At 33.6% G+C, this 23,734-nt stretch overlaps 1 long non-coding RNA gene across 1 annotated transcript; it reads left to right on the top strand.

The window, feature by feature from the left end:
• The first annotated feature begins 16,945 nt into the window (after positions 1-16,945).
• LOC133558858 (uncharacterized) lies at positions 16,946-21,308 on the top strand. The gene is made up of 2 exons (XR_009808041.1): positions 16,946-17,164; positions 21,031-21,308. It is a non-coding gene; the product is annotated as an uncharacterized LOC133558858 (long non-coding RNA).
• The last annotated feature ends 2,426 nt before the right edge of the window (positions 21,309-23,734 follow it).

Raw genomic sequence — 23,734 nt, forward strand, 5'->3', positions numbered from 1 at the left:
GTGTTTTTCTACTAGATAGTACTTGGTATGTGTCCTTTTATACTAGATTGTACTTTGTAAGTGTCCTTTTCTACTACATAGTACTTTGTAAGTGTGCTTTTTGTCCACTATAAAAGTTTTTTTCAATTCTAAATAGTGCTTTGGAGGTGGTGTTTTTTCTATTAGATAGTACTTGGTATGTGTTTTTTCTACTAGATAGTACTTTTTAAGTGTTTTTGTCTACTAGATAGTACTTTGTATGTGTCCTTTTCCCCTATAGATAGTATGTTGTAAGTGTCCTTTACTACTAGATAATACTTGTTAAGTGATTTTTCTACTAAAAAGTGCTTTGTAAGTGTTGTTTTTTCTACAATATAGTACTTAGTATGTGTTTTTTCTACTAGATAGTACTTTGTAAATGTTGTTTTTCTACTAGATAGTACTTTGTATGTGTTCTTTTCCCCTATGGATAGTATTTTGTATGTGTCCTTCACTACCAGATAGTACTTGGTATGTGTTCTTTTCTACTAGATAGTACTTTGTAAGTGTGATTGTTCTACTAGATAGTACTTTGTAAGTGTCCTTTTCTAATAGATAGTACGTTGTATGTGTCATTATCTACTAGAGATTACTTTGTAAGAGTGATTCTTCTACTACATAGTACTTTGTAAGTGTCCTTTTCTACTAGGTAGTACTTTGAAAGTGTCCTTTTCTACCAGGTACTACTTTGTAAGTGTCCCTTTCTACTAGATAGTACTTTGTAAGGGTATTTTTCTACTAGATAGTACTTGGTATGTGTACTTTTATACTAGATAGTTTTTTGTAAGTGTCCTTTTCTACTAGATAGTACTTTGTAAGTGTCCTTTTCTACTAGATAGTACTTGGTATGTGTTTTTCTACTAGATAGTACTTGGTATGTGTCCTTTATACCAGATTGTACTTTGTAAGTGTCCTTTTCTACAACATAGTACTTTTTAAGTGTTTTTGTCTACTATAAAAGTTTTTTTAAATTCTAAATAGTGCTTTGGAGGTGGTGTTTTTTCTATTAGATAGTACTTGGTATGTGTTTTTTCTACTAGATAGTACTTTTTAAGTGTTTTTGTCTACTAGATAGTACTTTGTATGTGTCCTTTTCCCCTATAGATAGTATTTTGTAAGTGTCCTTCACTACTAGATAGTACTTGTTAAGTGATTTTTCTAGTAAAAAGTGCTTTGTAAGTGTGATTGTTCTACTAGATAGTACTTTGTAAGTGTCCTTTTCTAATAGATAGTACTTTGTATGTGTCATTATCTACTAGAGATTACTTTGTAAGAGTGATTGTTCTACCAGATAGTACTTTGTAAGTGTCCTTTTCTACTAGATAGTACTTTGAAAGTGTCCTTTTCTACTAGGTAGTACTTTGTAAGTGTCCTTTTCTACTAGATAGTACTTTGTAAGTGTCCTCTTCTACTACATAGTACTTGGTATGTGTACTTTTCTACTAGACAGTACTTTGTAAGTGTCCTTTTCTACTAGATAGTACTTTGTAAGTGTCCTTTTCTACTAGATAGTACTTGGTATGTGTTTTTCTACTAGATAGTACTTGGTATGTGTCCTTTTCCCCTATAGATAGTATTTTGTAAGTGTCCTTTACTACTACATAGTACTTTGTAAGTGTATTTGTCTACTATAAAAGTTTTTTTTAAATTCTAAATAGTGCTTTGGAGGTGGTGTTTTTTCTATTAGATAGTACTTGGTATGTGTTCTTTTGTACTAGATTGTATTTTGTATGTGTCTTTTTCTACTAGATAGTACTTTGTAAGTGTCCTCTTCTACTACATAGTACTTGGTATGTGTACTTTTCTACTAGACAGTACTTTGTAAGTGTCCTTTTCTACTAGATAGTACTTTGTAAGTGTCCTTTTCTACGAGATAGTACATGGTATGTGTTTTTCTACTAGATAGTACTTGGTATGTGTCCTTTTATACTAGATTGTACTTTGTAAGTGTCCTTTTCTACTACATAGTACTTTGTAAGTGTGCTTTTTGTCTACTATAAAAGTTTTTTTCAATTCTAAATAGTGCTTTGGAGGTGGTGTTTTTTCTATTAGATAGTACTTGGTATGTGTTTTTTCTACTAGATAGTACTTTGCATGTGTTGTTTTTTTGTAATAGATAGTACTTTGTATGTGTCCTTTTCCCCTATAGATAGTATTTAGTATGTGTCCTTTACTACTAGATAGTACTTGGTATGTGTTCTTTTCTACTAGATTGTATTTTGTATGTGTCTTTTTCTACTAGATAGTACTTTTCAAGTGACCTTTTCTACTAGATAGTACTTTGTAACTGTCCTCTTCTGCTACATAGTACTTGGTATGTGTACTTTTCTACTAGACAGTACTTTGTAAGTGTCCTTTTCTACTAGATAGTACTTTGTAAGTGTCCTTTTCTACTAGATAGTACTTGGTATGTGTTTTTCTACTAGATAGTACTTGGTATGTGTCCTTTATACCAGATTGTACTTTGTAAGTGTCCTTTTCTACAACATAGTACTTTTTAAGTGTTTTTGTCTACTATAAAAGTTTTTTTAAATTCTAAATAGTGCTTTGGAGGTGGTGTTTTTTCTATTAGATAGTACTTGGTATGTGTTTTTTCTACTAGATAGTACTTTTTAAGTGTTTTTGTCTACTAGATAGTACTTTGTATGTGTCCTTTTCCCCTATAGATAGTATTTTGTAAGTGTCCTTTACTACTAGATAGTACTTGTTAAGTGATTTTTCTAGTAAAAAGTGCTTTGTAAGTGTGATTGTTCTACTAGATAGTACTTTGTAAGTGTCCTTTTCTAATAGATAGTACTTTGTATGTGTCATTATCTACTAGAGATTACTTTGTAAGAGTGATTGTTCTACCAGATAGTACTTTGTAAGTGTCCTTTTCTACTAGATAGTACTTTGAAAGTGTCCTTTTCTACTAGGTAGTACTTTGTAAGTGTCCTTTTCTACTAGATAGTACTTTGTAAGTGTCCTCTTCTACTACATAGTACTTGGTATGTGTACTTTTCTACTAGACAGTACTTTGTAAGTGTCCTTTTCTACTAGATAGTACTTTGTAAGTGTCCTTTTCTACTAGATAGTACTTGGTATGTGTTTTTCTACTAGATAGTACTTGGTATGTGTCCTTTTCCCCTATAGATAGTATTTTGTAAGTGTCCTTTACTACTACATAGTACTTTGTAAGTGTATTTGTCTACTATAAAAGTTTTTTTTAAATTCTAAATAGTGCTTTGGAGGTGGTGTTTTTTCTATTAGATAGTACTTGGTATGTGTTCTTTTGTACTAGATTGTATTTTGTATGTGTCTTTTTCTACTAGATAGTACTTTGTAAGTGTCCTCTTCTACTACATAGTACTTGGTATGTGTACTTTTCTACTAGACAGTACTTTGTAAGTGTCCTTTTCTACTAGATAGTACTTTGTAAGTGTCCTTTTCTACGAGATAGTACATGGTATGTGTTTTTCTACTAGATAGTACTTGGTATGTGTCCTTTTATACTAGATTGTACTTTGAAAGTGTCCTTTTCTACTACATAGTACTTTGTAAGTGTGCTTTTTGTCTACTATAAAAGTTTTTTTCAATTCTAAATAGTGCTTTGGAGGTGGTGTTTTTTCTATTAGATAGTACTTGGTATGTGTTTTTTCTACTAGATAGTACTTTTTAAGTGTTTTTGTCTACTAGATAGTACTTTGTATGTGTCCTTTTCCCCTATAGATAGTATGTTGTAAGTGTCCTTTACTACTAGATAATACTTGTTAAGTGATTTTTCTACTAAAAAGTGCTTTGTAAGTGTTGTTTTTTCTACAATATAGTACTTAGTATGTGTTTTTTCTACTAGATAGTACTTTGTAAATGTTGTTTTTCTACTAGATAGTACTTTGTATGTGTTCTTTTCCCCTATGGATAGTATTTTGTATGTGTCCTTTACTACCAGATAGTACTTGGTATGTGTTCTTTTCTACTAGATAGTACTTTGTAAGTGTGATTGTTCTACTAGATAGTACTTTGTAAGTGTCCTTTTCTAATAGATAGTACGTTGTATGTGTCATTATCTACTAGAGATTAATTTGTAAGTGTATTTTTTTTTATTAGATAGTACTTTTTATCTGTACTTTTATACTAGATAGTGCTTTGTAAGTGTCCTTTTCTACTAGATAGTACTTGGTATGTGTCCTTTACTACTAGATAGTACTCTGTAAGTTTATTTTTTCTATTAGATAGTACTTGTTATGTGTACTTTTATACTGGATTGTACTTTGTAAGTGTCCTTTTCTACTACATAGTACTTGGTATGTGTCCCTTTTTACTACATAGTACTTTGTAAGTGTCCTTTTCTACTAGATAGTACTTTGCATGTGTCCTTTTCTACTAGATAGTACTTGGTATGTGTCCTTTTCCCCTATAGATAGTATTTTGTAAGTGTCCTTTACTACTACATAGTACTTTGTAAGTGTATTTGTCTACAATAAAAGTTTTTTTTTAATTCTAAATAGTGCTTTGGAGGTGGTGTTTTTTCTATTAGATAGTACTTGGTATGTGTTCTTTTCTACTAGATTGTATTTTGTATGTGTCTTTTTCTACTAGATAGTACTTTGTAAGTGTCCTCTTCTACTACATAGTACTTGGTATGTGTACTTTTCTACTAGACAGTACTTTGTAAGTGTCCTTTTCTACTAGATAGTACTTTGTAAGTGTCCTTTTCTACGAGATAGTACATGGTATGTGTTTTTCTACTAGATAGTACTTGGTATGTGTCCTTTTATACTAGATTGTACTTTGTAAGTGTCCTTTTCTACTACATAGTACTTTGTAAGTGTGCTTTTTGTCCACTATAAAAGTTTTTTTCAATTCTAAATAGTGCTTTGGAGGTGGTGTTTTTTCTATTAGATAGTACTTGGTATGTGTTTTTTCTACTAGATAGTACTTTTTAAGTGTTTTTGTCTACTAGATAGTACTTTGTATGTGTCCTTTTCCCCTATAGATAGTATGTTGTAAGTGTCCTTTACTACTAGATAATACTTGTTAAGTGATTTTTCTACTAAAAAGTGCTTTGTAAGTGTTGTTTTTTCTACAATATAGTACTTAGTATGTGTTTTTTCTACTAGATAGTACTTTGTAAATGTTGTTTTTCTACTAGATAGTACTTTGTATGTGTTCTTTTCCCCTATGGATAGTATTTTGTATGTGTCCTTCACTACCAGATAGTACTTGGTATGTGTTCTTTTCTACTAGATAGTACTTTGTAAGTGTGATTGTTCTACTAGATAGTACTTTGTAAGTGTCCTTTTCTAATAGATAGTACGTTGTATGTGTCATTATCTACTAGAGATTACTTTGTAAGAGTGATTCTTCTACTACATAGTACTTTGTAAGTGTCCTTTTCTACTAGGTAGTACTTTGAAAGTGTCCTTTTCTACCAGGTACTACTTTGTAAGTGTCCCTTTCTACTAGATAGTACTTTGTAAGGGTATTTTTCTACTAGATAGTACTTGGTATGTGTACTTTTATACTAGATAGTTTTTTGTAAGTGTCCTTTTTCTACTAGATAGTACTTGGTTTGTGTCCTTTGCTACTAGATAGTACTTTGTAAGTGTGCTTTTTCTACTAGATAGTACTTTTATGTGTCCTTTTCTACTAGATAGTACTTTGTAAGTGTCCTCTCCTACTAGATAGTACTTGGTATCTGTTCTTTCATACTAGATAGTACTTTGTATGTGTCATTATCTACTAGAGATTACTTTGTAAGAGTGATTGTTCTACCAGATAGTACTTTGTAAGTGTCCTTTTCTACTAGATAGTACTTTGAAAGTGTCCTTTTCTACTAGGTAGTACTTTGTAAGTGTCCTTTTCTACTAGATAGTACTTTGTAAGTGTCCTCTTCTACTACATAGTACTTGGTATGTGTACTTTTCTACTAGACAGTACTTTGTAAGTGTCCTTTTCTACTAGATAGTACTTTGTAAGTGTCCTTTTCTACTAGATAGTACTTGGTATGTGTTTTTCTACTAGATAGTACTTGGTATGTGTCCTTTTCCCCTATAGATAGTATTTTGTAAGTGTCCTTTACTACTACATAGTACTTTGTAAGTGTATTTGTCTACTATAAAAGTTTTTTTTAAATTCTAAATAGTGCTTTGGAGGTGGTGTTTTTTCTATTAGATAGTACTTGGTATGTGTTCTTTTGTACTAGATTGTATTTTGTATGTGTCTTTTTCTACTAGATAGTACTTTGTAAGTGTCCTCTTCTACTACATAGTACTTGGTATGTGTACTTTTCTACTAGACAGTACTTTGTAAGTGTCCTTTTCTACTAGATAGTACTTTGTAAGTGTCCTTTTCTACGAGATAGTACATGGTATGTGTTTTTCTACTAGATAGTACTTGGTATGTGTCCTTTTATACTAGATTGTACTTTGAAAGTGTCCTTTTCTACTACATAGTACTTTGTAAGTGTGCTTTTTGTCTACTATAAAAGTTTTTTTCAATTCTAAATAGTGCTTTGGAGGTGGTGTTTTTTCTATTAGATAGTACTTGGTATGTGTTTTTTCTACTAGATAGTACTTTTTAAGTGTTTTTGTCTACTAGATAGTACTTTGTATGTGTCCTTTTCCCCTATAGATAGTATGTTGTAAGTGTCCTTTACTACTAGATAATACTTGTTAAGTGATTTTTCTACTAAAAAGTGCTTTGTAAGTGTTGTTTTTTCTACAATATAGTACTTAGTATGTGTTTTTTCTACTAGATAGTACTTTGTAAATGTTGTTTTTCTACTAGATAGTACTTTGTATGTGTTCTTTTCCCCTATGGATAGTATTTTGTATGTGTCCTTTACTACCAGATAGTACTTGGTATGTGTTCTTTTCTACTAGATAGTACTTTGTAAGTGTGATTGTTCTACTAGATAGTACTTTGTAAGTGTCCTTTTCTAATAGATAGTACGTTGTATGTGTCATTATCTACTAGAGATTAATTTGTAAGTGTATTTTTTTTTATTAGATAGTACTTTTTATCTGTACTTTTATACTAGATAGTGCTTTGTAAGTGTCCTTTTCTACTAGATAGTACTTGGTATGTGTCCTTTACTACTAGATAGTACTCTGTAAGTTTATTTTTTCTATTAGATAGTACTTGTTATGTGTACTTTTATACTGGATTGTACTTTGTAAGTGTCCTTTTCTACTACATAGTACTTGGTATGTGTCCCTTTTTACTACATAGTACTTTGTAAGTGTCCTTTTCTACTAGATAGTACTTTGCATGTGTCCTTTTCTACTAGATAGTACTTGGTATGTGTCCTTTTCCCCTATAGATAGTATTTTGTAAGTGTCCTTTACTACTACATAGTACTTTGTAAGTGTATTTGTCTACAATAAAAGTTTTTTTTTAATTCTAAATAGTGCTTTGGAGGTGGTGTTTTTTCTATTAGATAGTACTTGGTATGTGTTCTTTTCTACTAGATTGTATTTTGTATGTGTCTTTTTCTACTAGATAGTACTTTGTAAGTGTCCTCTTCTACTACATAGTACTTGGTATGTGTACTTTTCTACTAGACAGTACTTTGTAAGTGTCCTTTTCTACTAGATAGTACTTTGTAAGTGTCCTTTTCTACGAGATAGTACATGGTATGTGTTTTTCTACTAGATAGTACTTGGTATGTGTCCTTTTATACTAGATTGTACTTTGTAAGTGTCCTTTTCTACTACATAGTACTTTGTAAGTGTGCTTTTTGTCCACTATAAAAGTTTTTTTCAATTCTAAATAGTGCTTTGGAGGTGGTGTTTTTTCTATTAGATAGTACTTGGTATGTGTTTTTTCTACTAGATAGTACTTTTTAAGTGTTTTTGTCTACTAGATAGTACTTTGTATGTGTCCTTTTCCCCTATAGATAGTATGTTGTAAGTGTCCTTTACTACTAGATAATACTTGTTAAGTGATTTTTCTACTAAAAAGTGCTTTGTAAGTGTTGTTTTTTCTACAATATAGTACTTAGTATGTGTTTTTTCTACTAGATAGTACTTTGTAAATGTTGTTTTTCTACTAGATAGTACTTTGTATGTGTTCTTTTCCCCTATGGATAGTATTTTGTATGTGTCCTTCACTACCAGATAGTACTTGGTATGTGTTCTTTTCTACTAGATAGTACTTTGTAAGTGTGATTGTTCTACTAGATAGTACTTTGTAAGTGTCCTTTTCTAATAGATAGTACGTTGTATGTGTCATTATCTACTAGAGATTACTTTGTAAGAGTGATTCTTCTACTACATAGTACTTTGTAAGTGTCCTTTTCTACTAGGTAGTACTTTGAAAGTGTCCTTTTCTACCAGGTACTACTTTGTAAGTGTCCCTTTCTACTAGATAGTACTTTGTAAGGGTATTTTTCTACTAGATAGTACTTGGTATGTGTACTTTTATACTAGATAGTTTTTTGTAAGTGTCCTTTTTCTACTAGATAGTACTTGGTTTGTGTCCTTTGCTACTAGATAGTACTTTGTAAGTGTGCTTTTTCTACTAGATAGTACTTTTATGTGTCCTTTTCTACTAGATAGTACTTTGTAAGTGTCCTCTCCTACTAGATAGTACTTGGTATCTGTTCTTTCATACTAGATAGTACTTTGCAAGTGTCCTTTTCTACTAGATAGTACTTTGTAAGTGTATTTTTTCCTAATAGATAGTACTTGTTTTTTTTACTTTTATAGTAGATACTAGATTGTAAGTGTCCTTTTCTACTAGATAGTACTTTGTAAGTGTATTTTTTCTAGTAGATAGTACTTTTTATGTGTACTTTTATACCAGATAGTACTTTGTAAGTGTCCCTTTCTACTAGATAGTTCTTGGTATGTGTCCTTTTCTACTAGATTGTACTTTGTAAGTGACCTGTTCTACTAAATAGTACTTGGTAAGTGTCCCTTTCTACTACATAGTATTTTGTAAGTGTATTTTTCTACCAGATAGTACTTGGTATGTGTCCTTTTCTACTAGATAGTACTTTGTAAGTGTATTTTTTTCTATTATATGGTACTTGTTATGTGTACTTCTTTACTAGATAGTAATTGGTATGAGTCCTTTTCTACTAGATAGTACTTTTTATGTGTACTTTTCTACCAAATGGTATTATGTAAGTGTCTTTTTCGACTAGATAGTACTTTGTAAGTGTCCTTTTCTTCTGGATAGTACTTTGTAAGTGTTATTTTCTACTAGAGAGTACTTTGTAAGTGTATTTTTTTCCAATAGATAGTACTTGGTATTCGTACTTTTATAGTAGACAGTACTTTGTAAGTGTCATTTTCTACAAGATATTACTTTATAAGTGTCCTTTTCCATTAGATAGTACTTTTTAAGTTTATTTTTCTACTAGATAGTACTTGTTATGTGTACTTTTATACTAGATAGTACTTTGTAAGTGTCCCTTTCTACTAGATAGTACTTGGTCTGGGTCTTTTTCTACTAGATAGTACTTTGTAAGTGTATTTCTTTTTATTAGATAGTACTTTTTATCTGTACTTTTATACTAGATAGTGCTTTGTAAGTGTCCTTTTCTACTAGATAGTACTTTGTAAGTGTATTTTTTTTTATTAGATAGTACTTTTTATCTGTACTTTTATACTAGATAGTGCTTTGTAAGTGTCCTTTTCTACTAGATAGTACTTGGTATGTGTCCTTTACTACTAGATAGTACTCTGTAAGTATCCTTTTCTACTAGATAGCACTTAGTAAGTTTATTTTTTCTATTAGATAGTACTTGTTATGTGTACTTTTATACTGGATTGTACTTTGTAAGTGTCCTTTTCTACTACATAGTACTTGGTATGTGTCCCTTTTTACTACATAGTACTTTGTAAGTGTCCTTTTCTACTAGATAGTACTTGGTATGTGTCCTTTTCTACTAGATATTTTTTTGTAAGTTTGCTTTTGTACTTGATAGTACTTTGCATGTGTCCTTTTCTACTAGATAGTACTTGGTATGGGTCCTTTCATACTAAATAGTACTTGTTATGTGTCATTTACTACTAGATAGTACTTGTTATGTGTCATTTACTACTAGATAGTACTTGGTAAGTGTCCTTTCATTCTAAATAGTACTTTTTATATCTCATTTACTACTAGATAGTACTTGGTATGTGTCCTTTCATTCTAAATAGTACCTGTTATGTCTCATTTACTACTAGATAGTACTTGGTATGTGTCATTTCATTCTAAATAGTACCTGTTATGTCTCATTTACTACTAGATAGTACTTGGTATGTGTCCTTTCATTCTAAATAGTACCTGTTATGTCTCATTTACTACTAGATAGTACTTGGTATGTGTCCTTTCCTAGTAGATAGTACCGTGCATGCATGATTTGGCCCCTGACAGCAGAAAAAGAGCAGCCTGTCTTCCAGGTTTCGCAGCTGACGGAGAAGTCGGAAGAAGTTTTCCAAAGTGATGTCGTTGAAGGAGGAAGTAGTCCAGCAGGAAGTGGACGCTCACTTCTTTAGTGCTGGTGTACATCCTCACTAAGTGTAATTATGTACTAATCGTGTGTTGTCACGATGAGTCCTTAGCGCACAGATGATTGGCCCGTTGCCACGGAAACCAGAGCAGGAATCTGGTCACTTTATGACAAACGATTGTAATCAGCCGGCGTGTTTACCGCCAAGCCAGTCGGTTTGTTTTTCCGCTTCTCCTGGTCTCGCCGCGTGGTCGCCGGCCACGAAAACAAAGGCGGGGACTTTTCTTTCCCACGCCATCATGACGCTGCAACTGCAATCATTCCAGAACTTTGTGCTCCCGGCCTTCTTAGTGGTGGGAAGGCACTTGTGTCTGCTTTAATACTGCGCCATGATTATTCAGGAGAGGTCAAAGGTGGCGTCCTAGCAGGTATGACCATCTTCCTTCACAGCTCCACTGCAGGAAGACCGGAAGGGTTCTGCCTCTAATGAGGTGAACTTTAGTCGACCATCTTGCCACCAGAAGGTGTGTGGGAGGCGCTCGCAAGAGAGAAATATGCAGTAACGCCATCAAAACATATGTTGCATTGTTTTGGAGACCCTCAGCACCTCCAAATATGCAAATGAGGGCAGGAAGGATGACGCAACACCTTGTCCACGGGTCTGCAGGATGGCTGTCGTGTGCTCATGGGACACCTGAGGACTGGAAGTAACACCTGTCCCACAATGCATCACTCCCACTTTCGGAACTGACCGCATCCAAGAAGGGAGTAGTGACCAGAATACTGCAGGATCATGCAGTAATATACAGTGATATGCAGTAGTATGACCAAAATACTGGAAAATCATGCAATAAAATGCAGTAATCTGCAGGAGTATGCAGTAATCTGCAGTAATATGCAGTAATATACAGTAATCTGCAGTAATGTACAGTAATATACAGTAATATGCAGTCATATGCAGTAATGTACAGTAATATGCAGTGATATGCAGTAATATGCAGTCATATGCAGTAATATGCAGTAATATATAGTAATATGCCGTACTATGCAGTAGTATGCAGTAATATACAGTAATCTGAAGTAATCTGCAGAAGTATGCAGAAGAATGCAGTAATATGCAGTAATCTGAAGTAACATGCAGTAATATGCAGTAATATACAGTAATCTGCAGTAATATGCAGTAGTATGCAGTAATATACAGTAATATGCAATAACATGCAGTATTATGCAGTAATATGCAGTAACCTGCAGCAATATGCAGTAATCTACATTACTATGCTGTCCTCTGCAGTAGTATGCAGTAATATGCAGTAATATGCAGTAATATACAGTAATATGCAATAACATGCAGTAATATACAGTAATATGCAGTAATATGCTGTACTCTGCAGTAGTATGCAGTAATATGCAGTAATATGCAGTAATATACAGTAATATGGAATAACATGCAGTAATATACAGTAATATGCAATAACATGCAGTATTATGCAGTAATATGCAATAACATGCAGTAATATACAGTAATATGCAGTAATATGCAGTACTCTGCAGTAGTATGCAGTAATATGCAATAATATGCAGTAATATACAGTAATATGGAATAACATGCAGTAATATACAGTAATATGCAATAAAATGCAGTAATCTGCAGTAGTATGCAATAATATACAGTAAACTGCAGTAATTTACAGTAATATGCAATAATATGCAGTAATATACAGTAATATGGAAAAACATGCAGTAATATACAGTAATATGCAGTAATATGCAATAAAATGCAGTAATCTGCAGTAGTATGCAATAATATACAGTAAACTGCAGTAATTTACAGTAATATGCAATAATATGCAGTAATATACAGTAATATGGAAAAACATGCAGTAATATACAGTAATATGCAGTAATATGCAATAAAATGCAGTAATCAATCAATCAATCAATCAATGTTTACTTCTGCAGTAGTATGCAATAATATACAGTAAACTGCAGTAATTTACAGTAATATGCAGTCATATAAAGTAATATGCAGTCATATGCAGTAATATGCAGTAATATGCAGTAATGTACAGTAATATGCAGTGATATGCAGTAATATGCAGTCATATGCAGTAATGTACAGTAATATGCAGTGATATGCAGTAATATGCAGTCATATGCAGTACTATGCAGCAATATGACAAAAATACTGGAAATTCATACAGTAATATGTAGTGATATGCAGTAATCTGCATTAATCAGCAGTAATCTGCAGTAATATGCAGTAATATGCAGTAATATGCAGTAATATGCAGGAATATGGAGTAATTAGCAGTAATCTGCAGTAATATGCAGTAATATGAACAAAATACTGGAAGGTCATGAAAAATATGCAGTAATATGCCATGATGTGCAGTAATATGCAGTAATATGCAGTAATTTACGGTAATATGCAGTAGTATGCAGTAATATGCAATAATATGCAGTAATATACAGTAATATAGAATAACATGCAGTAATATACAGTAATATGCAGTAATATGAACAAAATACTGGAAGGTCATGAAAAATATGCAGTAATATGCCATGATGTGCAGTAATATGGAGTAATATGCAATAATATGCAGTAATATATATGTATATGCGGTAATATGCAGTAATATGATCAAAAAACTGGAGGGTCATACAGTAATATGCAATAACATGCAGTAATATGCAATAACATGCAGTAACATGCAATAACATGCAGTAATATGCAATAATATGCAGTAATATGCAATAATATGCAGTAACATGACCAAAATACTGCAGGTTCATGCAGTAATATGCAATAATATGCAGTAATATGCAATAATATGCAGTATTATGCAGAAAAAACACACTATTAATGTGTACAAAATATAAGATTGCGTGTACAAAGTATACAATAGTGTGTACAAAGTATAAATTACTGTATACTATTCGTGTTTACAAATTATAAAATAGCGTGTACCTTAAGTGTGTGCAAAGTATAACTTTATGTGTACTATTAGTGTGCACAAAGTATAAAATTGTGTGTACAAAGTATAAATTACTGTATACTATTCGTGTTTACAAATTATAAAATAGCGTGTACCTTAAGTGTGTGCAAAGTATAACTTTATGTGTACTATTAGTGTGCACAAAGTATAAAATTGTGTGTACAAAGTATAAGATAGTGTGATTAGTGTTGACAAAGTATAAAATAGTGTGTACTGTTAGTGTGTACAAAGTATAAAATAGTGTGTACTGTTAGTGTGTACAAAGTATAAAATAGTGTGTACAAAGTATAAGATAGTGCGATTAGTGTTGACAAAGTATAAAATAGTGTGTACTGCTAGTGTGTACAAAGTATAAAATAGTGTGTGCTATTAGTGTGTACAAAGTATAAAATAGTGTGTGCTATTAGTGTGTACAAAGTATAAAGTAGTGTGTACTATTAGTATGTACAAAGTATAAAATAGTGTGTACTATTAGTGTGTACAAAGTATAAAATAGTGTGTACTATGAGTGTGTACAAAGTATAAAGTAGTGTGTGCTATTAGCGTGTTTTAAGTATAAAGTAGTGTGTACTATTAGTATGTACAAAGTATAAAATAGTGTGTGCTATTAGTGTGTACAAAGTATAAAATAGTGTGTACTATTAGTATGTACAAAGTATAAAATAGTGTGTACTATTAGTGTGTACAAAGTATAAAGTAGTGTGTACTATTAGTATGTACAAAGTATAAAAGTGTGTACTATTAGTGTGTAAAATGTATAAAATAGTGTGTGCTATTAGTGTGTACAAAGTATAAAGTAGTGTGTACTATTAGTATGTACAAAGTATAAAATAGTGTGTGCTATTAGTGTGTACAACGTATAAAATAGTGTGTACTATTAGTATGTACAAAGTATAAAATAGTGTGTACTATTAGTGTGTACAAAGTATAAAGTAGTGTGTGCTATTAGTGTGTACAAAGTATAAAGTAGTGTGTACTATTAGTATGTACAAAGTATAAAATAGTGTGTACTATTAGTGTGTAAAATGTATAAAATAGTGTGTACAATGTATAAAACAGTGTGAACTATTAGTGTGTCTCAATGTGATTTTGTTCCTGGTTGAATGAAATTGAAATGAAATATGAGAAGAGAGAACGCTGACTTAGACGTTTAAAAAGTGTTGGACTTGTCAAGTTTGTGTAAATCAAAGACAAACGAGAGCAAAACCAAACAAAACCACTCAGGAAGGACAGGGACGGTCGGCAGCAACACACACACACACACACGCACACACACACACACACACACACACACACACACACACACACACACACACACACACACACACACAGTTGACGAGAATGAAATAAATAAAAATAAGTTTGTGGACAAATCATCAAATTGTCGACATCTGGCTTTTATGCCAAATCATTTTTATGTAACAAATGTTTTTTAGTAGAAGAAACATCTTTGATCTGCTTCACTTTTACTAGATAAGGAGCTTTTATTCCAGCACATTCCAAGTGTGTGTGTGTGTGTGTGTGTTCTTGTATTTCTACCCTTCTTGAGACATGAAGAAGGACAAGTATCTTCCATATGAGGAGGTGTGAACAAGTGATGACATACATCATGGTCCAAATAACATTGCATCTAAAAGTGCTCTCTTCTGGTCAACATATGAAATAACAAGTGTGTGTAAGAAATTGAAATGCGCCCCCTTTGGCCAAAATTAATAAAATAAATAAAGTAAATATGTATATAGAGACATACTGTAATACCTTGAAGTAAATAATGATGATTAAACCCAATTAAACAGAAAAAAAATAAATGAATATAAATGAAGTAAAAGCAGTCTATTTCTCACAATTTGTCTACTTTTTCTTGTCAAAATTTGAAAAAAAATTCTCATACATTTTTTTAGCTGTTTCTGTAATATTGCAACATTTTCTCGTAAAAGTATTCCTTGTTTTATGTCAAATTAATTAATAATTACTTTTTGATGTAAAATTATTACTTTTTAATGTAAAATTGTTACATTTTAATGCAAAATGGGACCCTTTGTCATATAAAATTCTGGCTTTTATCACAATTTTGCCACTTTTGTAGTCGTAGAGGTATTTTCTGGGGTAAAATTATGACTTTTGTCATAATTTTGCCAGGTAAAAATTCAAATATTATTATAACATTGCCAGTATTTGAAAGTTCTCTTACAAAATTGTGACTTTTGTCGGGTAAATTACGACTCTTTTCAGAAAAATCGCCAACATTTCAAGCTTTTCTTGTAAAATTGTGACTGTTATTGAGTAAAATTCTGAATTTTATCATAGTATCGCGCAACTGTTCTATTTTTTTCGTAAAATTTTGACTCGCGTTGAGAAAAATTACGACTTTTGTTATAATACTGCCAAAATTCAAAGTATTTCATTTTTCACAACACGCTTTTTATATTTGCATAGTGTATATCAAACTATTTTAACACTAAAACTAAAAACAGGAGCCAACAAAAAGCGCGCACAATGGCGGTACAAAAAAACTGGGCTATGAAACAAAAGACTAGCACAAAGGCTATAAACTACAAACATGAAACAAAAACACTTGCGCAGTGGCATGAATAACAAAAACTTACGTGGACAAAATGGACAGCATTGCGAGGCATGAAGCAGATAATCGAGGGCGTGAATGAGGTGATGTTGCCAGACTGACTAACTGGTAACTGTGGCTTAAATAATGAACATGATAAGTGAAAACAGGTGTAAGACAAGACAGGTGAACTGATTGGTTGTCATGGTAACAAAACAGGGAGTGAAAAAAAAAAGGAACTTGGACTCAAAAGCACCTGGTATTCCTAGGGAGTCTCCCATCCAAGTACTAACCAGGCCAGACACTGCTTAGCTTTGAGAACAGATAAGATTGGGGATGCTCAGGGTAATGCTCATGATCAGACTTGACAGAAAACTAAATCAGTTGGCATGGTAAGACAAACAAGGAAATGCAAAACAAAACTAAATGTCCAAAAAACTAAACATAGCATGACCAAAACAAAACATGAACCATAGGCGTGACAGTGTATGTATATATATATATATATATATATATATATATATATATATATATATATATATATATATATATATATATATATATATATATATATATATATATATATATATATATATATATATATATATATATATATATATATATACATCCATCCATCCATTTTCTACCACTTATTCCCTTTCGGGGTCGCGGGGGGCGCTGGCGCCTATTTCAGCTACAATCGGGCGGAAGGCGGGGTACACCCTGGACAAGTCGCCACCTCATCGCAGGTATATATATATATATATATATATATATATATATATATATATATATATATTTTTTTTTTAAATGTTGTGAATACACATCTTTATAGATCTAAAAAGGCTGGTCCTAAAGAGGGAGGCATTTTTTGGAGGTCTCATGAAGGTAACAAATACAAGATTGTGTGTGCGTGTGTGTGTGTGTGTGTGTGTGTGTGTGTGTGTGCAGACTGGCTGTCAGGCTGCAGAGGAGCAAAGGGATGAAAAGCATCCAGAGATGGCAAACATGAAGATCAACACGACGGCGCTGAAGGAATTTGTGATGAGGTGAGAATTCCCCGCGTGAGAAGAAGCGGCATCATGGTGTCAGCCAGACGTCCTCACCTCACGACGTCGGTGGCGTCCTCCACACGATGATCTATGAGAGGCAGGAAGCGTGTAGGTAAGAAGAAACATCTCAGCTTCTTCTTCACGCCACTTCCTGCTGACACAATCGCTCAAAGTTTTGTCAAAGGATGCAAACTCATTATTGATATTCACATGCACACACACACACACACACACACACACACACACACACACACACACACACACACACACACACACACACACACACACACACACACACACACACGTTTCCAACTTGGTAGGTAGGGTGTGATGTGGAAGATGTGTGTGTATATGTGTGTTCTGGCAATTCGGACTTAATGGGGACATCGCTCAGTTTACACACTTTTAGGGGACTTTTGACGGTATGGGGACCGCATATATATATATATATATAAATATGTGTGTGTATTGCAAACTCTAAGTCTTATAGTGATGCATGACCTAGTTAGCATGTTGACGTGCACACCTGGAATCAACAAAGAAGCTGATTGGTCGGTGGAAGCTAACATGAGTCCTGTCTGGCATGAAGAAAGACAAATCACTTTTTATCTTTTAAACAAAAACATCAACATTGACACCAAAAACATTCTTAACGCAATGATTTATTGTACTGTTGTTGTGTGTCTATCATTCTTAATAATAGGATTTATTGTATTGTTATTGTAAATGACATTAAGTTAAGTTAAGTAGTATTTCAGGCCGGGTTGTAATGTTAAATTAAGTTAAGTTAAGTAGCACTTCAGTCCAGGTTGTAATTTTGAATTACGTTAAATGAAGTTAAGTAGTACTTCATGCCAGGTTGTAATCTTAAATTAAATTAAATTAAGTTAAATTAGGTCAATTTAGGTATGTGGAGAGGCGGAGCCGACGGTCCGACAGAGAGGCAGGGCACGCTAGAGCCCGTCCCAAGATGGCGGCGAGGAGGCGGGGATGGCGAGCGAGATCTGGTGTGTGGATCGCGCACATGTACACGATTAACGTATCTCCTCTCGCTGTATGAAAGGGGAGAAAGAGAAGAGAACGGGGGGGGGGGGGTGATGGTGCGGAGCGAGAGCAACTCATACGAGGAAGGAACGAGAGAGATAGACGACAACACAAGCAGCAGCGCGTGCAACCCGGAAGAGAGTGAGAGCGAGAGGCAGACAACGGGGAAGGTTGAAAAGCTACACGCAAAATACTTTTGTTTATAGAAAAATAAAGAAGTCTACACCTGCTCAAAGGCATGTCTTTCCTTGGTGGTCCCTGGAACCCGCAAGACGGCACGGGTCGTTCACAAGGTAGTACTTCAGGCCAGGTTTTAATCTTAAATTAAATTAAGTTAAGGTAAATTAAGTAGTACATCAGGCCAGGTTGTAATCTTAAATCAAATTAAGTTAAGGTAAATTAAGTAGTACATCAGGCCAGGTTGTAATCTTAAATTAAGTTGAGTTAAATTAAGTAGTACTTCAGTCCAGGTTGTAATCTTAAATGAAGTTAAATTAAACTAAGTAGTCCTGCAGGTCAGGTTATAATCTTGAATTAAATTAAGTTATGTTAAGTTAAATTAAGTTAAGTAGTACTTCATGCCAGTTTGTAATCTTAAATGAAGTTAAGTTAAGTAGTACATCCGGCCAGGTTGTAACCTTAAATTAAATTAAGTTAAATTAAGTTAAATTAAGTAGTACTTCAGTCCAGGTTGTAATCTTAAATTAAGTTAAGTTAAACTAAGTAGTCCTGCAGGTCAGTTTATAATCTTGAATTAAATTAAGTTATGTTAAGTTAAGTAGTACTTCAGGCCAAGTTGTAATCTTAAATCAAGTTAAATTAAGTAGTACTTCAGGCCAGGTTGTAATCTTCAATTAAATGGAGTTAAGGTAAGTTAGGTAGTACTTCAGTCATTGTTATAATCTTAAATTAAATTAAGTTAAGGTAAATTAAGAAGTACTTCATGTCAGGTTGTAATCTAACATCAAGTTAAGTTAAGTTAAGTAGTACTTCAGGCCAGGCTGTAATCTTAAATTAAATTAAATTAAATTACATTAATTTAAGTTAAGTAGTACTTCAGTCCATGTTGTAATCTTGAATTAAATTAAGTTAAGGTAAATTAAGTAGTACTTCAGGTCAGGTTGTAATCTAACATCAAATTAAGTTAAATTAAGTTAAGTAGTACTTCAGTCCATGTTGTAATCTAACATCAAGTTACGTTAAATTAAGTAGTACTTCAGTCCATGTTGTAATCTTGAATTAAATTAAATTAAGGTAAGTTAAGCAGTACTTCAGTCCATGTTATAATTTTAAATTAAATTAAATTAAGATACGTTAAATTAAGTAGTACTTCAGGCCACGTTGTAATCTTAAAGTAAATGAAGTTAAGGTAAGTTAAGTAGTACTTCAGTCCATGTTGTAATTTTAAATTAAATTAGGTTAAGGTAAATTAAGTAGTAATTCAGGTCAGGTTGTAATCTTAAATTAAAAGAAGTTAAGTTAAATTAAGCAGTACTTCAGTCCATGTTGTAATCTTGAATTGAATCAAGTTAAATTAAATTAAGTTAGGTAGTATTTCAGGCCAGGTTGTAATCTTAAATTAAGTTAAATTAAGTTAAGTGGTACTCCAGGCCGGGTTTTAATCTTAAATGAAATTAAGTTAAATTAAATTGTACTTCAAGCCAGGTTTTAATCTTAAATTAAATTAAGTTAAGGTAAATTAAGTCGTACTTCAGTCCAGGTTGCAATCTTAGATTAAGTTAAATTAAATTAAGCGAAGTAGTATTTCAGGCCAGGTTGTAATCTTCCATCCATCCATCCATTTTCTACCGCTTATTCCCTTTCGGGGTCGCGGGGGGCGCTGGCGCCTATCTCAGCTACAATCGGGCGGAAGGCAGGGTACACCCTGGACAAGTCGCCACCTCATCGCAGGGCCAACACAGATAGACAGACAACATTCACACTCACATTCACACACTAGGGACCATTTAGTGTTGCCAATCAACCTATCCCCAGGTGCTTGTCTTTGGAAGTGGGAGGAAGCCGGAGTACCCGGAGGGAACCCACGCATTCACGGGGAGAACATGCAAACTCCACACCGAAAGATCCCGAGCCTGGATTTGAACCTAGGACTGCAGGAACTTCGTATTGTGAGGCAGACGCACTAACCCCTCTGCCACCGTGAAGCCCGGTTGTAATCTTAAATTAAGTTAAATTGAGTTAGGTTAAATTAAGTAAAGTAGTACTTTAGGCCAGGTTGTAATCTTAAATTAAATTAAGTTAAGTTAAGTCAGGTCAGGTAGTAGTTCAGAACAGGTTGTAATCTTAAATTAAGTTAAATTAAGTTATTAATACTTCAGGCCAGGTTGTGATCTTAAATTAAGTTAAATTAAGTTAAGTTAAGTTAAGTTAAGTAGTACTTCAGGCCAGTTTGTAATCTTAAATTAAGTTAACTTAAGTTAAGTAGCACTTCAGGCCAGGTTCGAATCTTAAATTAAATTAAATTAAGGTAAATTAAGTAGTACATTAGGCAAGGTTGCAATCTTAAATTAAATTAAGTTAAGTTAATTCAAGTTAGGTAGTACTTCAGGCCAGGTTTTAATCTTAAATTAAATTAAGTTAAGTTAAGTTAAGTAGTACTTCAGGCCAGATTGTAATCTTAAATTAAATTAAGTTAAGGTAAATTAAGTAGTAACTTAGTCCAGGTTGTGATCTTAAATTAAGTTAAGTTAAGTAGTAGTGCAGGCCAGGTTGTAATCTTGAATTAAGTTAAGTTAAGTTAAGTAGTACTTCAGGCCAGGTTGTAATCTTAAATTAAATTAAGTTAAGTTAAATTGAGTTAAGTAGTAATTCAAGCCAGGTCGTCGATCCCAGAGGAGCAGAAGCGAGTTGTCTACATGCGGAACATGGACCAGTCACATGATCAGTCACATGATCAACCTTGCTGTTAAACAGAGAGAAGAAGAAGAGGAAGAAGAAGAAGAAGAAGAAGAAGAAGAAGAAGAAGAAGAAGAAGAAGTAGAAGAAGAAGAAGAAGAAGAGATACCATCACCCTGCTGTTAAACAGAGAGGAGGAGAAGACGAGATAAAATCGACATGAGAAGATCCAAGAAGATTTAGTTGTGATGCCCTGAGGAATTTGCAGATGTTGCTGCTGTTGATGTTAAAATATCTCCTCTCCTCTCCTCTCCTCTCCTCTCCTCTCCTCTCCTTTCCTCTCCTCTCCTCTCCTCTCCTCTCCTCTGCTCTCCGTTATGATGCGCTTCGTACGTGCGCACATTTCATTTTACACATGCTGCAGATGAAAATAGATCATGAATATGAAATATATACTATGTTGTTATCATGAAATATAAACTATATATTATATTGTTCAAGATGAAATATAAACTATTACATTCATCAGGCGTAAAAATAGTGTGTTGTATTTGTTGCATTCCCCCTCCTGGGGGAAAGGCTGCGATGGAAGTCAGCTGGGGTCACTTTCTGCAGATCATTCCTGACGAGTGAAGAAAAATGTGGAGGGGTTGCTTGATCATTCAACTTTGAAACTTCCTTTCATTTGAAACGCTCATTTTGTGGCAAGGAACAGAAGAATGAATGGTCTGTTCCTGGGTGAAGATGTGTCCGCCGTAGTCGTATTCAGATCGAGTTGAGCAGCCAAGTCCAAAAAGACAACTTGAATAATTGCAATATTTCCGCGTCGACGTGAGAATTAGCGCTGAGTCGGCGAGCTAAGCGGGGATGAAAGCTTCTCTTCATTTTTGGGCATCAAGGACCCGCCTTTTTTATTATTCATGAGTAAATAGACGCTCGGGCTTCCATCTCGCCACGCAGGAAGACGTCTTGAGGAGGGCGGGGTTTCATTTGCTTGAAGAGCTGAGACACGGGAGGGGAGACGGCACAGCAAAGTGAGGAAAAACTGCAGAAAAAGACAAGAAAGAAGAAGAAAAAAGTAACATTTGCACACGACTCCATCTTTTATAAATATCCCTTTATAAATATATTTTCAACTCTGATTCCACCAAGACACGCAGGAAATGGTGTGTACTAAATACACAATTGTGTGTACAAGCAGTGGGTGTGGTGCAGGTGATCAACCAAGACCGTGTGCACAAGTACACGTGAGTATTTACTGTGTACTACCTGCTGTCGCCATGGAGACACTCATTTACTGCACTTTCCTGTTATCACACTCCTACTTGTGAAGTTGTGTTATGTTGTGTAACATTTCTACAAACATACACAAAATGCACAAATACACTCCAAATACACATGAAGATACACAAGATACACACATATACACAAAAATAAACACAATACATAAAGACACACAGGATGCAAAAAATACACAAATATGCAACACACTTACACGAAGATACACAAATATACACAAAATACACAAAGCTACACAAAGATACAACACAAAAACACAAAGGTACTCAAAGATGCAACACGTATACACAAATATACAACACATATACACAAGATACACTAAGATACACAAATGTACACAAACATAAGCAAAATACACAAAGCTACACAAAGATACAACACAAAACCACAAAGATACACAAAGATACAACACACGCAAAGATACAACACACATACACTAGGATTAACAAAGATGCAACACATTTCAACATAGATACACAAAGATACAACACATACACAAAAAGATACACAAAGACACAACATTTTTATACAAAGATACAACACGTATTCATAAAGATACAGAAATATACAACCCATATACACAAACATACACAAAGAAACAACTTTTATACATAAAGCTACACAAAGATACAACACATATGCACAAAGATACACAAAAATACAACATGTATACACAAAGATACACAACGAAACAACTGGTATACATAAAGATACACAAAGATACAACACATTAGCACAAAGATACAGCACATATGCACAAATATACACAAACACACAACTCATATACACAAAGATACACAAAGATACAACATATAGAGATAAAGACACACTCACTTAAATGACTTTTAGAGTGAGACATGCAGCACCATTATGTGGATGAAGAAGAGAGGAACAAAACAACAAACTACACACTACACACTACACTCTACACACTACACACATGCTGAGCACGGAAAAAGAAAAATGTAGAAAGTTGATCTCTTAGCAAAAAGAAAAACAGCTGATTTGATATCAATGATTTTCTTTGGACCTTTGACCCCACAGGAGGGGACAATTTTTCACTTTACTGCCTCACACACACACACACACACACACACACACACACACACACACACACACACACACACACACACACACACACGTTTCCAATTTGGGAGGAAGGGTGTGATTTGGAAGATGTGTGTGTGTGTGTGTTTTCTGGCAATTCGGACTTAATGGGGACATCGCTCAGTTTACACACCTTTTGGGGACTTCTGACGGTATGGGGACCAGAAAAACAGGTCCCCTAAAGGGAAACCTTTTTAAATGATAGTCAGATCCAATCTGAAGTTGCCATCCTTCCATCCTTCTATATATGGTAGTTGGAGTTGCAGACAACTTCATGGCTGCTAAGTAACAGTTTTCAGTCATGTCACAGAAGATGCAGGATTTGCTTTAACATTTCAGTGGTGAAACTTCCTCTAAGAGGACAGCTGCAGTGTTG

The sequence above is a fragment of the Nerophis ophidion genome, linkage group LG09 (genome assembly GCF_033978795.1).
Source record: "Nerophis ophidion isolate RoL-2023_Sa linkage group LG09, RoL_Noph_v1.0, whole genome shotgun sequence".
Classification (NCBI taxonomy): Eukaryota; Metazoa; Chordata; class Actinopteri; order Syngnathiformes; family Syngnathidae; genus Nerophis; species Nerophis ophidion.